The sequence below is a fragment of the Rana temporaria genome, chromosome 9, assembly GCF_905171775.1.
Source record: "Rana temporaria chromosome 9, aRanTem1.1, whole genome shotgun sequence".
NCBI classification, from domain to species: domain Eukaryota; kingdom Metazoa; phylum Chordata; class Amphibia; order Anura; family Ranidae; genus Rana; species Rana temporaria.
This window is the reverse complement of record NC_053497.1, coordinates 769,680-786,171: the sequence shown is the minus strand read 5'-3', so window position 1 is coordinate 786,171 and position 16,492 is coordinate 769,680.

The window sequence follows — 16,492 nt, the reverse complement described above, 5'->3', positions numbered from 1 at the left end:
CTCCGCTCATGTTTTATTATCCATTAAAAGCAATAAAAATTCTACATTTAGAATGTGATGCAACGCGTTGGAGACACAAATAGCCGACACCATAAAGCCGACGGGGGGGGGGGGGGGCCTGGGGGGTGATGTATGTCAGAACGGGAACACTGAGAAATCTTACAGAGTGCTTATCAGGATTTTTACTCCTTGTTAATACATTTGTCAGCAGGCGCTGTATATAGAGTGTGAAAGCCAAACACCATCAATAATAATAATAAAAAAAAGTGAATAAAAGGTAAAATAAAATAAAAAGCAGCTATGGATGCAGGACTCGCCTTCAACCCAGAGCTGCCCCCCATGGGGAGGTCTCCTTATCACATCAGAGGTCCCCCCATCACATCAGAGGTCCCCCCATCACATCAGAGGTCCCCCCATCACATAAGATCCCCCCCATCACATCAGAGCCACCCCCCATCACATCAGAGCCACCCCCATCACATCAGAGATCCCCCCCATCACATCAGAGGTCCTCCCATCACATCAGAGGTCCTCCCATCACATCAGAGGTCCCCCATCACATCAGAGGTCCTCCTATCACATCAGAGGTCCCCCCATCACATCAGATCCCCCCCATCACATCAGAGTCACCCCCCATCACATCAGAGCCCCCCCTCATCACATCAGAGGTCCCCTCATCACATCAGAGATCCCCCATCACATCAGATCCCCCCCCATCACATCAGAGGTCCCCCCCATCACATCAGAGCCCACCCATCACATGAGAGCCCTCCCCCCAATCACATCAGAGGTCTCCTCATTACATCTGAGATCCCCTCATCACATCAGAGGTCCCCCCATCACATCAGAGCCCCCCCTATCACATTAGAGCCACCCCCCATCACATCAGAGCCACCCCCTATCACATTAGAGCCACCCCCCATCACATCAGAGCCCCCCCCAATCACATCAGAGGTCTCCGCATTACACCAGGGGGCCCCCCATCACATCAGAGTTCCCCCCATCACATCAGAGCCCCCCCATCACATCAGAGGTCCCCTCATCACATCAGAGCCCCCCCCCCTGTTCAGTGAAGACCTCAGAGGTTTGTTAGAGAACCTTAGTGAACAAACAGCATCATGAAGGCCGAGGAACACACCAGACAGGTCGGGGATAAAGTTGTGGAGAAGTATAAAGCAGGGTTAGGTTATAAAAAAATCTCCCAAGCTTTGAAGATCTCACGGAGCTTCTGTTCAATCCATCATCGGAAAATGAAAAGAGCATGGCACAACTGCAAACCTACCAAGACATGGCCGTCCACCTAAACTGACCGGGCCGGGCAAGGAGAGCATTCATCAGAGAAGCAGCCAAGAGGCCCATGGTAACTCTGGTGGAGCTGCACAGGAGCTGCACAGCTCAGGGGGGAGAATCTGTCCACAGGACAACTATTATGAAGGGACCTCTGATGTGATAAGGAGACCTCTGATGTGATGGGGAGACCTCTGATGTGATGGAGAGACCTCTGATGTGATGGAGAGACCTCTGATGTGATGGAGAGACCTCTGATGTGATGGAAGGAGACCTCTGATGTGATGGAAGGAGACCTCTGATGGGATGGAGAGACCTCTGATGAGATGGAGGAGCTCTAATGTGATGGGGGGACCTCTAATGTGATAGGGGGACCTCTGATGTGATGGGAGGACCTCTGATGTGATGGGGAGACCTCTGATGTGATGGGGAGACCTCTGATGTGACCGAGAGACCTCTGATGTGATGGAGAGACCTCTGATGTGATGGAGAGACCTCTGATTTGATGGAGAGACCTCTGATGTGATGGGGGGACCTCTGATGTGATGGGGGGGACCTCTGATATGATGGAGAGACCTCTGATATGATGGGGAGACCTTTGATGTGATGGGAGGACCTCTGATGTGATGGGGGGACCTATGATGTGATGGAGGGTCCTCTGATGTGATGGGGGGGGCTCTGATGTGATGGGGGTTGGCTCTGATGTGATGGGGGTGTCTCTGATGTGATGGGGGGGGCTCTGATGTGAAGGGGAGAAGCTCTGTTGTGATGGGGGGACCTCTGATGTAATGAGGAGACCTCTGATGTGATGGGGGGACCTCTGATGTAATGAGGAGACCTCTGATGTGATGGGGGAGACCTCTGATGTGATGGGGGGACCTCTGATGTGATGGGGGGACCTCTGATATGATGGGGGACCTCTGATGTAATGAGGAGACCTCTGATGTGATGGGGAGACCTCTGATGTGATGGGGGGACCTCTGATGTGATGGGGGGGCTCTGATGTGATGGTGGGTGGCTCTGATGTGATAGGGGGGCTCTGATGTGATGAGGGGACCTCTGATGTAATGAGGAGACCTCTGATGTAATGAGGAGACCTCTGATGTGATGGGGGGACCTCTGATGTGATGGGGGACCTCTGATGTAATGAGGAGACCTCTGATGTGATGGGGGGGGGGGCTCTGATGTGATGGTGGGTGGCTCTGATGTGATGGGGGGGGCTCTGATGTGATGAGGGGACCTCTGATGTGATGGGGGGACCTCTGATGTGATGGGGGGTGGCTCTGATGTGATGGGGGGTGGCTCTGATGTGATGGTGGGTGGCTCTGATGTGATGGGGGGACCTCTGATGTGATAGGGGGACCTCTGATGTGATGAGGAGACCTCTGATGTGATGGGGGAGACCTCTGATGTGATGGGGGGACCTCTGATATGATGGGGGACCTCTGATGTGATGGGGGAGACCTCTGATGTGATGGGGGGACCTCTGATGTAATGAGGAGACCTCTGATGTGATGGGGGAGACCTCTGATATGATGGGGGACCTCTGATGTAATGAGGAGACCTCTGATGTGATGGGGAGACCTCTGATGTGATGGGGGGACCTCTGATGTGATGGGGGGGCTCTGATGTGATGGTGGGTGGCTCTGATGTGATAGGGGGGCTCTGATGTGATAAGGGGACCTCTGATGTAATGAGGAGACCTCTGATGTAATGAGGAGACCTCTGATGTGATGGGGAGACCTCTGATGTGATGGGGGGACCTCTGATGTGATGGGGGACCTCTGATGTAATGAGGAGACCTCTGATGTGATGGGGGGGGGGCTCTGATGTGATGGTGGGTGGCTCTGATGTGATGGGGGGGGCTCTGATGTGATGAGGGGACCTCTGATGTGATGGGGGGACCTCTGATGTGATGGGGGGTGGCTCTGATGTGATGGGGGGGGCTCTGATGTGAAGGGGAGAACCTCTGATGTGATGGGGGGACCTCTGATGTGATGGGGGGACCTCTGATGTGATGAGGGGATCTCTGATGTGATGGGGAAGAGCTCTGATGTGATGGGGAGGAGCTCTGATGTGATGGAGAGACCTCTGATGTGATGGGGGGACCTCTGATGTGATGGGGAGGAGCTCTGATGTGAAGGGGGGGGGGGCTTCTGATGTAAAGTTAATTTCATCAAGGTGGTTTTGTGCATTTTCCCAGGCCCGGGTTCCCCATTGATATATAACATTACATTTTAGACTAGGGGTGCCCCCAGATTTTGCATACATTGAAAGGTTGCTGCCATTGAAAAAAGTTTGAGAAACGTTGTTTCTTAGAGCCCCCCTAATATATTTAATGTTACAGTGTAACTGCTGCGATGGTTCCGCCAAGGGATTACAAGCTGCGGCAAGCGGCAGTTTTAGCGCATGTTCCCTCAGGCGCGGTGTGTTGGGCGCCTTTGGCGGCACTTCAGCAGATTTAGGAAAAACGCAGCTTTTTGTTACACGGCTTTTCCTACGTACTGTAAAGAACTTCAAGTGACCTCAATACTAAGACTTCAGACTATTTCGGGAGGCAAGTCAATGATAGAATATCCGTTCTTTAAAGGGAAGCAAAGTCGGAGCTTTGTTTTAGAGCCGGGATCCGGGGACAAAGGAGCTCCAGAAATAAAAAACTATCTGCCCATCTCGAAAAAGTCCGAGCCTGTCTCCTGCCCCGCAATAATTGCGAGCCGTCACTGCGGTCCAGGGGTAAGAAGGATTCCTCCACTTTAAGGGATACTTGTTACAAAGAGGAGGTTAGAACGTTATAAAGAGGAGGTTAAAGCGTCCCGCGTATCGGCCCGAGCACAAGGCCCCTTTTCTTCTGTGTCAGAGGATGTGAAATCCGCATCACTGCTTTCTGGCAACGTTCCCCTCCATATTTTACTCTTCCAGACACGACTGTCTTAAAAAGAAATTCAAAACAGGGCTTGTAATAAGATGCTCATAAATAAAATGCCTCACTCTTTGTTCCAGGATTTGTCACCCCCCCCCGTCCTCCCTCTGGACTATCCCTCCCCAATTCCCCCAACGCGCCTGAAACATCCAACCCCCGGCTACACAGGCCACTCTCATTCAAACCACATGGCTATTTCCAGATGGGAACGGGAAGGATTAGGGCTGCGACCCGAGCAGCGGGAGATACACGTCTACCTGTGTTGGACGCGGTCTACAAAGAGGGCCACAGGCTGCCATGCGTTTGAATTAAAGTCAACCAGCCTTTTTCAACCAGGGTCCCACCAGGGGTTCTTTGAGCGAAGAGCAATTTCTGCCTCTCAGATAAGTTCCCACTGACACCGAAGATCTTTATAGTTATGGCAAGGGGGGAATTCTTTTACACAATCAATTTTCTAAGGAGCACTGTTCCTATTGACCACTAATAAAAAAGAGGGTCTTCTCCCATTGACCACCAGTGTAAAGGGGCCCTTTACCACCAGAAGGACTCACCCTGGTCATCAGCAGCGGGGCCTTGGGTGGCCTGGTCTGATAGATAGCACCCTGGACCAATCAGGCTCATCCAAGTTTCTAAGCAAACCCAGGCCCTGCTGCTGAGTTAGTGGGGCCTGGAACCCAGGGGGGAACAGCCAGCCCTCCTGTACTGGACCCAGGCACCATTGGGTCAGCGGTGGAGCCTGGGTTCACCCGGTCACCAGCAGTGATGACCAATAGCAGGACTCATCCACGTTAGCTTGGTCAACAGCAGCGGGGGCCTAGGGCAGCCGAGTCTGATGGATGGCACCCTGGACCAATCGGGCTCATGGTTTCCAGGTGAACCTAGGTCTTGCTACTGATTAAGTGGGCCTGGGTCCATGGGGGCAACATCCAGCCTTCCTGTACCAAAAGTGGGGCCTGTGGTTTGCCTGGTCACCAGCAGTGATGACCACCAGCAAGACTCATCATGGTTAGCCTTGTCACCAACAGCGGGACCTTGGGTTGCCTGGACTGATTGATGGCACCCTGGAGCAATCAGACTCATTCTGGTTCCCAGGCGAAGCCAGGCCCTGATGCTGACTTAGAGGAGCCTGGGTCCATGGTCGGAACAGTTAGCCCTCCTGTACTGGACCCAAACACCATTGGGTCAGCAGTGGAGCCTGGGTTTGCCCGGTTACCAGCAGTGATGACCACCAGCAAGACTCATCATGGTTAGCCTGGTCACCAGCAAGGGGTCCATGGGTGGCCTGGACTGATTGATGGCACCCTGGACCAATCACACTCATCCTGGCTCCCAGGCGAAGCCAGGCCTTACTGCTGACTTAGTGGAGCCTGGGTCCAAGGGGGCAACTGCCAGGCTTCCTGTACTAGACCAAAGTTCCACCAGGTCAGCAGTGTAGCCTGTGGTTTGTCTGGTCACCAGCAGTGATGACCACCAGCAAGATTCATCATAGTTGGCCTGGTCACCAGCAGCGACACCTTGGGTGGCCTGGACTCACTGATGGCACCCTTGACCAATCAGACTCATCTTGGTTCCCAGGCAAAGCCATGCCCTGCTGCTTACTTAGTGGAGCCTGGGTCCATGGGGGGAACAGCCAGCCCTCCCATACTGGACCCAGGCGCCATTGGGTTAGCAGTGGGGCCTGGGTTTGCCCGGTCGCCAGTAGCGATGACCACCAGCAAGACTCATTCTGGTTAGCCTGGTTACCAGCAACGGGGGCCTTGGGTGGCCTGGACTGATTGATGGGACCCTGGACCAATCGGACTGATCCTGGTTCCCAGGCGAAGCCAGGCCCTGCTGCTGACTTAGTGAAGCCTGGGTCCATGGGGGGAACAGGCAGCCCCCCTGTGCTGTACCCAGGCACCATTGGGTCAGCAGTGGAGTCTGCGTTTGCCCGGTCACCAGAAGTGATGACCACCAGCAAGACTCATTCTGGTTAGCCTAGTCACCAGAAGAAATGACCACCAGCAAGACTCATTCTGGTTAGCCTGATCACCAGAAGTGATGACCACCAGCAAGACTCATTCTGGTTAGCCTGGTCACCAGAAGTGATGACCACCAGTAAGACTCATTCTGGTTAGCCTGGTCACCAGAAGAAATGACCACCAGCAAGACTCATTCTGGTTAGCCTGATCACCAGAAGTGATGACCACCAGCAAGACTCATTCTGGTTAGCCTGGTCACCAGAAGTGATGACCACCAGTAAGACTCATTCTGGTTAGCCTGGTCACCAGAAGTGATGACCACCAGCAAGACTCATTCTGGTTAGCCTGGTCACCAGAATAATGACCACCAGCAAGACTCATTCTGGTTAGCCTGATCACCAGAAGTGATGACCACCAGCAAGACTCATCCTGGTTAGCCTGGTCACCAGAAGTGTGACCACCAGCAAGACTCATTCTGGTTATCCCAGGGCCGTCTTAATAGCTTTATGGGCCTCTGGGCAAAGTAATGCTCTGGGGCACCTACAATGGAGACAGTGCAGGTTAAAAGACATCAAGTAGGTAGGAGGCAGACGAGTTGAGCTTCCCCTTATGGGTGGAGCTCCGCATTAACTAACTACATGAACAATCATTATGTACAGCAAAGAAACAGTGGGAAAATACTACATACATAAAGTAACTCAAGCTGTCCTGTGTATATAATATATCTGCTAGATTGATGCCTCCCCAGCACTATGGCCCCTCTACGCCCAAGATATCCCCCCAGCACTCTGACCCCTCTACACCCCTGATATCCCCCCAGCACTCTGACCCCTCTACACCCCTGATATCCCCCCAGCGCTCTGACCCCTCTACACCCCTGATATTCCCCCAGCACTCTGACCCCTCTACACCCCAGATATACCCCCAGCACTCTGACCCCTCTACACCCCAGATATTCCCCCAGCGCTCTGACCCCTCTACACCCCTGATATTCCCCCAGCACTCTGACCCCTCTACACCCCATATATCCCCCAAGCACTCTGACCCATCTACGCCCCAGATATCCCCCCAGCACTCTGACCCCTCTACACCCCAGATATCCCCCCAGCACTATGACCCCTCTACACCCCAGATATCCCCCCAGCACGCTGACCCCTCTACACCCCAGATATCCCCCCAGCACTCTGACCCCTCTACGCCCAAGATATCCCCCAGCACTCTGGCCCCTCTACACCCCAGATATCCCCCCAGCACTCTGACCCCTCTACACCCCAGATATCCCCCCAGCACTCTGACCCCTCTACACCCCAGATATCCCCCCCAGCACTCTGATCCCTCTACGCCCAAGATATCCCCCAGCACTCTGACCCCTCTACACTCCTGATATTCCCCCAGCACACTGACCCCTCTACACCCCAGATATCCCCCCAGCACTCTGACCCCTCTACACCCCAGATATCCCCCCCAGCACTCTGACCCCTCTACACCCCAGATATCCCCCCAGCACTCTGACCCCTCTACACCCCAGATATCTCCCCCAGCACTCTGGCCCCTCTACACTCCTGATATTCCCCCAGCACACTGACCCCTCTACAATCCCAGATATCCCTCCAGCACCAGTAACCATATACCATAAGATAGCCCTTGTATTGTGACCCCCACTACATCCCTTTTACTCCCTACACTGTGGCCTCTCTACATCCCTGATACCTCTAGCACTAGCACTAAGAAATGCTACCCCCTATACACCCCAGATCCCCCCTCAGCATTGTTTTCCCCCCATACACCCTTGATTTCCCCCAGCATCATTATTCCATCCTTGTATTGCCCCCTTTTCCAGTGGAGATACAGTGCATGTAAACTTTTGGCTCTGTGCCCACCTCCAGCACTGCACTCACCTATTCCAATCAAGCAGGTGGAAGGAGGGGCGGAGGATGGATCCTCCCTCTGGGCATTCAAAGCCTTTCGGTGCAAACAGAGCTGGACAGCTGGGCTCACCATGACACCATCCACAATGTGACTTCTGCAGGTGGGATCTCAGTGCTGACTCAGCAGCTCCCACTCCAGCTCCTACCCCGCAGCATTCAAGTCCTGCCCCTCTCTGCTGGCTGTGAAATAATAGGTATCATTCTGCACAGCACAGCGCACCGCTGCCAACCTGCCTCCCCTGTGTATCCATCACTCTCAGTGCCATCATGGGGCCCTCAATTTCAGGACAGCGTAGGCTCAAGGACCAGCTGCTTTGGGCAAAGTAAAGGGGCCCCCCATGCAGCTGGGGCCCCTGGGCAGTGCCCAGGTGTGCCCTCTCATTAAGACAGCCCTGGGTTAGCCTGGTCACCAGAAGTAAAGACCACCAGCAAGACTCATTCTGGTTAGCCTGATCACCAGCAACAGGGCCTTGGGTGGCCTGGACTGATTGATGGCACCCTGGACCAATCAGACTCATCCTGGTTTCCAGGCGAAGCCATGCCCTGCTTCTTACTTAGTGGAGCCTGGGTCCATGGGGGGTGGGGGGGGGGAACAGCCAGCCCTCCCGTACTGGACCCAGGCACCATTGGGTCAGCAGTCTGGGTTAGCCTGGTCACCAGAAGTGATGACCACCAGCAAGACTCATTCTGGTTAGCCTGGTCACCAGAAGTGATGACCACCACCAGCATTCTGGCCTGTTCACCAGCAACGGGGCCTTGTGCAGCTTGGTCATCAGGGAAAATCCTAATAAAGTGGGAGTAAGTTAGTACACCCCTAATAAGATTCTGTTCCTCCTGGCTGGAGTTCAGCTTTAATTTCACATTCCATCCAGACAATTCTACTCTTCGTACATTAATGATGAAAATCGGCATTTAGCAGACGTGACCCCCATCTCGAAAATAGAGCGTCGTCTCACTTTGTTTTTTACTTTCTCCCAAAAGGTGAAACGATCGTCCGCCCAGAGGTCCGCCAGCTGCTCATTATTATATTTTTTGTTTTTTACCTTTATTAAAGCTAAAAACAAAAAAAAAAAAAGCGTTTTCAGATTCTGCTGATCTTCGTTTTTTTAGGAGAACACGCACACCTTCATTTTCCTCCGACTTCCGAAGGTTGCCGCGCTGGAAAAGCCGCAAGCCCAGCAAATTAGTCTCCCCGGTTCTGTTTACAGCGGCGAGTGTTTAGAACGGCCGTTTTCTTTTTTTTTCCCCACTCCGGGACTCCGTCAGGAGAAGAGCGAGCGGCCGCGCCGCGCCAACAGGAGGCGGCGACTCTAAAATAAATTAAAGACTTTTTCTGAATTAATTAAACTCAGCGGCCGCATTTTACCAACGAAATTCTGTCAGAGGAACGGCGCTCCCCTCCTCTGTGTAGTCATTAAAATTTATCTCGCCTGAAAGTAATTTATACATCTGCACATATTTTAAGGCAGAAATAAAGTTTTCCGATTTTTTTTTTTTTTTTTAAGTAGAACGATGGTCAACATGTCAAACGCGATATTCCGTTGTTAACTTCTCTACTTCTGCTAAATGTTACTAACGGGATACTTTGTAAATACTTTACATTGCCTAGAAAAAGTATTCATACCCCTTGACATTTTTTTAAAATTTTCTCATGTTACAACCAAAAAAACGTAAATGTATTTTATTGGGATTTTATGTGATAGACCAACAAACAATGAGCTGCGCCGGTTCATGGCTCAATTGGTGCGCCGGATAAATCATTAATTAACCACTTCAGCCCCCGGACTATTTGGCTGGCCAATGACCGGGGGGGGCCCACTTTTTGCGATTCGGCACTGCATCACTTTAACTGACGATTGCGCGGTCGTGCGACGTGGCTCCCAAACAAAATTGGCGGCCTTTTTTCCCCACAAATAGAGCTTTCTGTTGGTGGTATTTGATCACCTCTGCGGTTTTTATTTTTTGCGCTATAAACAAAAATAGAGCGACAATTTTGAAAAAAAAATAATATTTTTTACTTTTTGCTATAATAAATATCCTCCAAAAATATATAAAAAAAACTATTTTTTTCCCCTCAGTTTAGGCCGATACGTATTATACTACAAATTTTTCATTTAAAAAATCGCAATAAGCGTTTATCGATTGGTTTGTGCAAAAATTATAGAGTCCACAACATAGGGGATAGTTTTATGGCATTTTTTTTTTTTACTAGTAATGGCACTGACACCATTGATGGGGCACTATTCCTCCCACTGACACCAATGATGGGACACTATTCCTCCACTGATACCAATGATGGGACACTATTCCTCCCACTGACACCAATGAGGGGACACTATTCCTCCCACTGACCCCAATGATGGGACACTATTCCTCCCACTGACACCAATGATGGGACACTATTCCTCCCACTGACACCAATGACGGGACACTATTCCTCCCACTGATACCAATGATGGGACACTATTACTCCCACTGACACCAATGATGGAACACTATTACTCCCACTGACACCAATGATGGGACACTATTCCGCCCACTGACACCAATGATGGGACACTATTCCTCCCACTGACACCAATGATGGGCCACTATTCCTCCCACTGACACCAATGATGGGACACTATTCCTCCCACTGATACCAATGATGGGACACTATTACTCCCACTGATACCAATGATGGGACACTATTCCTCCCACTGACACCAATGATGGGACACTATTCCTCCCACTGATACCAGTGATGGGACATTATTCCTCCCACTGACACCAATGATGGGACACTATTCCTCCCACTGACACCAATGAAGGGACACTATTCCTCCCACTGACACCAATGATGGGACACTATTCCTCCCACTGATACCAGTGATGGGACATTATTCCTCCCACTGACACCAATGATGGGACACTATTCCCCCCCACTGACACCAATGAAGGGACACTATTCCTCCCACTGACACCAATGATGGGACACTATTCCTCCCACTGATACCAGTGATGGGACATTATTCCTCCCACTGACACCAATGATGGGACACTATTCCCCCCCACTGACACCAATGATGGGACACTATTCCTCCCACTGACACCAATGATGGGACACTATTCCTCCCACTGACACCAATGATGGGACACTATTCCTCCCACTGATACCAATGATGGGACACTATTCCTCCCACTGACACCAATGATGGGCCGCGGTGCGAATTTTGGCCAATTTCCCAGGAAATCAGATGGAAGTTACGCCGTGTACGGTCAGCCTGATGCTGTAATTCATCACTTCTGTAAAAGGAGCCATTTGGATTCCTAAGCGCAAATTCCTCGGATCGCAATGGAATAAACGCTGAATGTGATTCTTAATATATCTGCATCTCAGGAGCTTTTCTCCCCTTCTCATCGTTCTCTCCGGTCCATCTGCTTTCCTTATTATTATTCTTTTATGGAACACAAAGTCTGGAGGACATATAAAATATAATAAGTGCAGCAGCAACATAAGAGCGCTTAGATCTGTGGCCACGTAAAAAAAAGGCGGGAGATGGCGGTGTCATGCCGTAATGGAAAAGCTTTGGAGAGGAGGAATCCGTCCCATTCATAGGGGAATGCATTAGCCCCCTCAGCCTGTGCCAAGGAGCAGAGGGGCTGTACCTGGGGGACAAAATCCCCCCCCCCCCCCGAGTGGCGGCAATGAAAGCTCGGCGGTGCTCGGGAGGCCGGGGGATCTGTACGCAGCGCATGCTGGAGAGTGGCCCTCCTCCATCCCAGGCTCGCCTGCTAATTCATGCTTGGCTACCACGCTTCCTAGGCTCCGAGCCATAGCGTCTTATGTCTTTATACGGACAAGGGCCCAGATTCAAAGAGATCTGCGCTATATTTGCGGAGGCGCAGGGCAACGATTTTGCCCTGCGCCCACGCAAATATTTTGCGCTGCCCTCGATTCACGGAGCAGTAGCTCCGTAAATTGCGAGGGCGCGCCGGCAAAATTGCCCGGCGTAAGAGCGCGCAATGTAAATGATCCCGCCGGTGGGCGGGAATCATTTAAATTAGGCGCGCTCCCGCGCCGAGCGTAGAGCGCATGCTCCGTCGGGAAACTTTCCCGACGTGCATTGCGGCAAATGACGCCGCAAGGACGTAATTTGCTTCAAAGTGAACGTGAATGGCGTCCAGCGCCATTCCCGAATCACTTACGCAAACGACGTGAAATTCAAATTTCACGTCGCGGGAACGGCGGCTATACTTTAGCATTGGCTGCCCCTACTATTAGAAGGGGCAGCCTTGCGCTAAATATTGCCGTACGGAAACTCTGTACCTTGCGTACGCAGGGCCCGCGCAACATTGTGAATCGGCATAAGTATGCAATTTGCATACTATACGCTGACCACAATGGGAGCGCCCCCTAGCGGTCAACGCAAGAATGCAGCCTAAGATATGCGGGCGTAAGAGCCTTATGCCACGCAGATTTTAGGCTGCAGTCGGCGTAACGAGTTCTCTGATTCAGGAAAACTCGTTACGCCGGCGCAAGTCAGCAATTGCGCTGCGTAACCTATGGTTATGGTTATGGTCCTATGGTTACTAGTGTTGAGCAGAATACGCCATATTCGATTTCGCGATATATTCGTGATATTTTATCGAAATGAAATGTTTGCGAAATTTCGCTATTGCGAATGCGAAAATAATTGCGAAATTTCGACAACTGCGGTAGGAGCACTCTGATTGGCTCAGAATATTCGTGATATTTCATCGAAATTTCGCAAAATGCGAATGCGATATTTATTGCGGAATTTCGACAACTGCGGTAGGAGCCCTCTGATTGGCTCAGAATATTCGTGATATTTCATCGAAATTTCGCAAAATGCGAATGCGATATTTATTGCGGAATTTCGACAACTGCGGTAGGAGCCCTCTGATTGGCTCAGAATATTCGTGATATTTCATCGAAATTTCGCAAAATGCAAATGCGATATTTATTGCGGAATTTCGACAACTGTGGTAGGAGAACTCTGATTGGCTCTGATGCAAAAGAAGGGCGGAGAAAATAATCGCGCGATATTCCGATTGCCGAATAATCACATTGCGATTTTTCGGCAAGATAAAATGATCGCTTCAGCTACTCGGCCCAGGGTCTCTAATCATACCAGCAATGCTTTTAGACGTCGATGGAGATCTCTAGGATGTGATCTGTTCTAAAAATAAAATTGAAAAAATTTGAATATTCGGAATAGCGAATATTGGCTGCGAAATTCGAAATATATCGCGAATACTCGAATATGCCATATTCGAGCCGAATATTCGCAATACGAATATTCGTGAGCAACACTAATGGTTACGCAGGCGCAATTGCTTACTGAATCTGGGCCAAGGTTTTTATTCCCCTCCTCCTCTTGTACACAATTGTCGCTTGCCGCTTGCTTTCCGCAAAAGGTCAGCGATATGATGGCGCCAAATACCAATGGAGCGTGATTGTAGGCAAGTTACAGCTTTTAAGAAAAAAAAAGAAAAGGTTGCCCAGCAGTTGTTGCAAGAAAAAAAAAGCTTTCGCCTCAAAAATTACCTTGGGGAGATTCATCAAGAGATACGCCGTCGTATCTCTGAGTTCCGTCGGTCGGATCTATGCGACTGATTCATCAGGTTACGCATAGATCTCCCTTAGATCCGACAGGTGTAAGTGACTTTCACCGTCGGATCTTAGGCTGCAATCTCCCGCCGACCGCTAGGTGGCGCTTCCATTTGTATACGCGACGAATATGCAAATCAGGAGATCCGCCGATTCAGAAACGAACTCCCGCCCGTCGCTTTTTTTTTTTACGTCATTTGCGTTCGGCTTTTTTCCGGCGGATAGTTACCCCTGCTATATGCGGCGTATCCAACGTTAAGTATGGCCGTCGTTCCCGCGCCGAGTTTTGAATTTTTACGTCGTTTGCGTAAGTCGGTCGCGAATATGGATGGACGTAATTTACGTTCACGCCGAAACCAATGACGTCCTAGCGACGTCATTGGGAGCAATGCACACCGGAAAAATCCGCAGACGGCGCATGCGCAGTTAAATCGGCGCGGGGACGCGCCCGATTTAAATACTGCACTCCCCCTAGCCGCGGAATTTGAATTCCGCTGGGGGATTTACGATCCGCCGGCGCAAGTTTCGAGGTAAGTGCTTTCTGGATACAGCACTAGCCTCGCAAAATTGCGCCGGCGGATCGTAAATCAGATAGATTACGCGGATCTGAAGATCCGCTAATCTATCTGAATCTAGCCCCTTATGCCCGGAGCTGTTCCTCCGCAGGTTGGGGTTCGGAGCCCGTCCTCTTCATTTAGCGCCATGCAACCCACTACTTGTGAGTGGAAGGAGTCATGGATGTGCCCCCTGGGGGGTGAATCATCAAACCACCGTGGGCTTAGAGAACAGATTTGCATTACTGGTGGTACCACTGGGCAAACTAGGCAGCCGCCAGGGATGGACTGGCCATTGGGACTACCGGGAGATTTGCCCGGTGGGCCGATGGCTCAGTGGGCCGGCTTCAGTGACAGGGGACCGCCCCCTCCGCTCCTCTGTCTCTCCCTCCCCGCAGCGCTCACCTGGGGGGGGGACAGAGAAGCAGGGGGAGGACCAAAGGAGCATGGGGGCATGGGCGTCCGTTGAATTTTTTTCAGAGGGGGGGCGCTTCGGCAGCGGTGATACACAGTCGCATTTAACCCTTTCTTAAACCGATAACGTGGTCAGCTGGCAGTGTGAAATAGCTCTTGAGATGATTCAGCTTCACTCCATGCCCATATAAATATAGCCTAGAGAATGTACAGACCCCCCTTCAGCACAGACCCCTCCATTCAGCACAGATGGATCCCCCTTCAACACTAGACCACCCCTTCAGCACAGACCCCTCCATTCAGCACAGATGGACCCCTCTTCAGCACAGACCCCCCATTCTGCACAGACCCCTCCATTCAGCACAGATGGACCCCCCTTCAGCACAGACCCCCCTATTCCACACAGACCCCTCCATTCAGCACAGACCCCTCCATTCAGCACAGATGGACCCCCTTCAGCACAGACCCCCCATTCTGCACAGACCCCTCCATTCAGCACAGATGGACCCCCCTTCAGCACAGACCCCCCTATTCCACACAGGCTCCTCCATTCAGCACAGACCCCCCCTTCAGCACAGATGGACCCTCCTCCCCCATCCCATTCAGTACCTCAGATCAGCCATCAGCGTGGCACAGGCACAGCAGGTTCCCTCCCCCTGTGTACACATAAACACTGGAGGGGGAGGCGGCTTCACTCTACCCGCTGTGCCTGTGTGACATCCGGGCCAAGACCGCTCAGACAACCCGCGACCACTAGACTCTTCAACACCTTCTCGATTTTCCAGGGGGGGTCAATTGCCCCCCTTGCCCTATGGAGCAAATGGGGGGAACAGAAGGAGCACAGGGGAAGGAGACAGACAGCTGACTCAACAGCTATGGCCTGGGAGTGGGGGGGGGGCACCGAACTGATTCTTTGCCCCGGGTGAAATAATGTCTAGCTTCCCCACTGGTACTGCCTATAAGAGGACCAGTACCAGCCGTTCTACTCTAATAAAGTAGAGCGGCTAGTGAAGGGGGAGAGGGGGCTTGGGTGGCCGGGGGTCGTCCGGCCGCCATGGGAGAGACCTGTCAAAGTGGGCCAGTCTGGATGAAGTCCAGGGCCAAATTTTTGTCCCAGTCCAGCCCTGGCAGCCGCCTAGGGCGCCCTGCTACCTAGGACGCCCAGCCACTGGGGTTCCTACTCTCTTCAGCAAGCAGCTGCCGCTCCGTTCGCACATATAGGTAGATTCACAAAGAGTTAGGCTGGCTTATCTACAGATAAGCCGACCTAACTCTGAATCTACGCCGACCTATGTTTAAGTGTATTCTCAAACAGAGATACACTTAAACATATCTAAGATACGACGGCTTGCGTCGTTCTATCTTAGATTGCAATGTTTCTTTTGGCCGCTAGATGGCGCTTCCATTGCGGCCGGCGTAGATTATTTAAATGAGGGGATACGCCGATTCACGACCGAACGCAAGCGTACGCCAGGCCTACGCCGTCGAATTACGTAGTTTCCGTAAGGGATAGGCCGCCTAAAGTTAGAGCTATGCTCTAGTGGCCTAGCCAATGTTAAGTATGGCCGCCGTTCCCGCCGCAAATTTCGAAATGTTAATGTCGTTTGCGTAAGTCGTCCGCAAATCGGGAGTTACGTCGTTTACGTCCGCGTCAAAATCAATAGGCCCGTACGGCCTACTTAGCCGCAATGCGCACTGGGAAATGTAGTCGCCCGGCGCATTCGCAGTGTAAAAAAACGTCAAAAAACGTGAGGTCAAGCCTCATTTCCATACTACACGCCCCCCTCCCAGTCATTTGAATTAGGCGCGCTTAC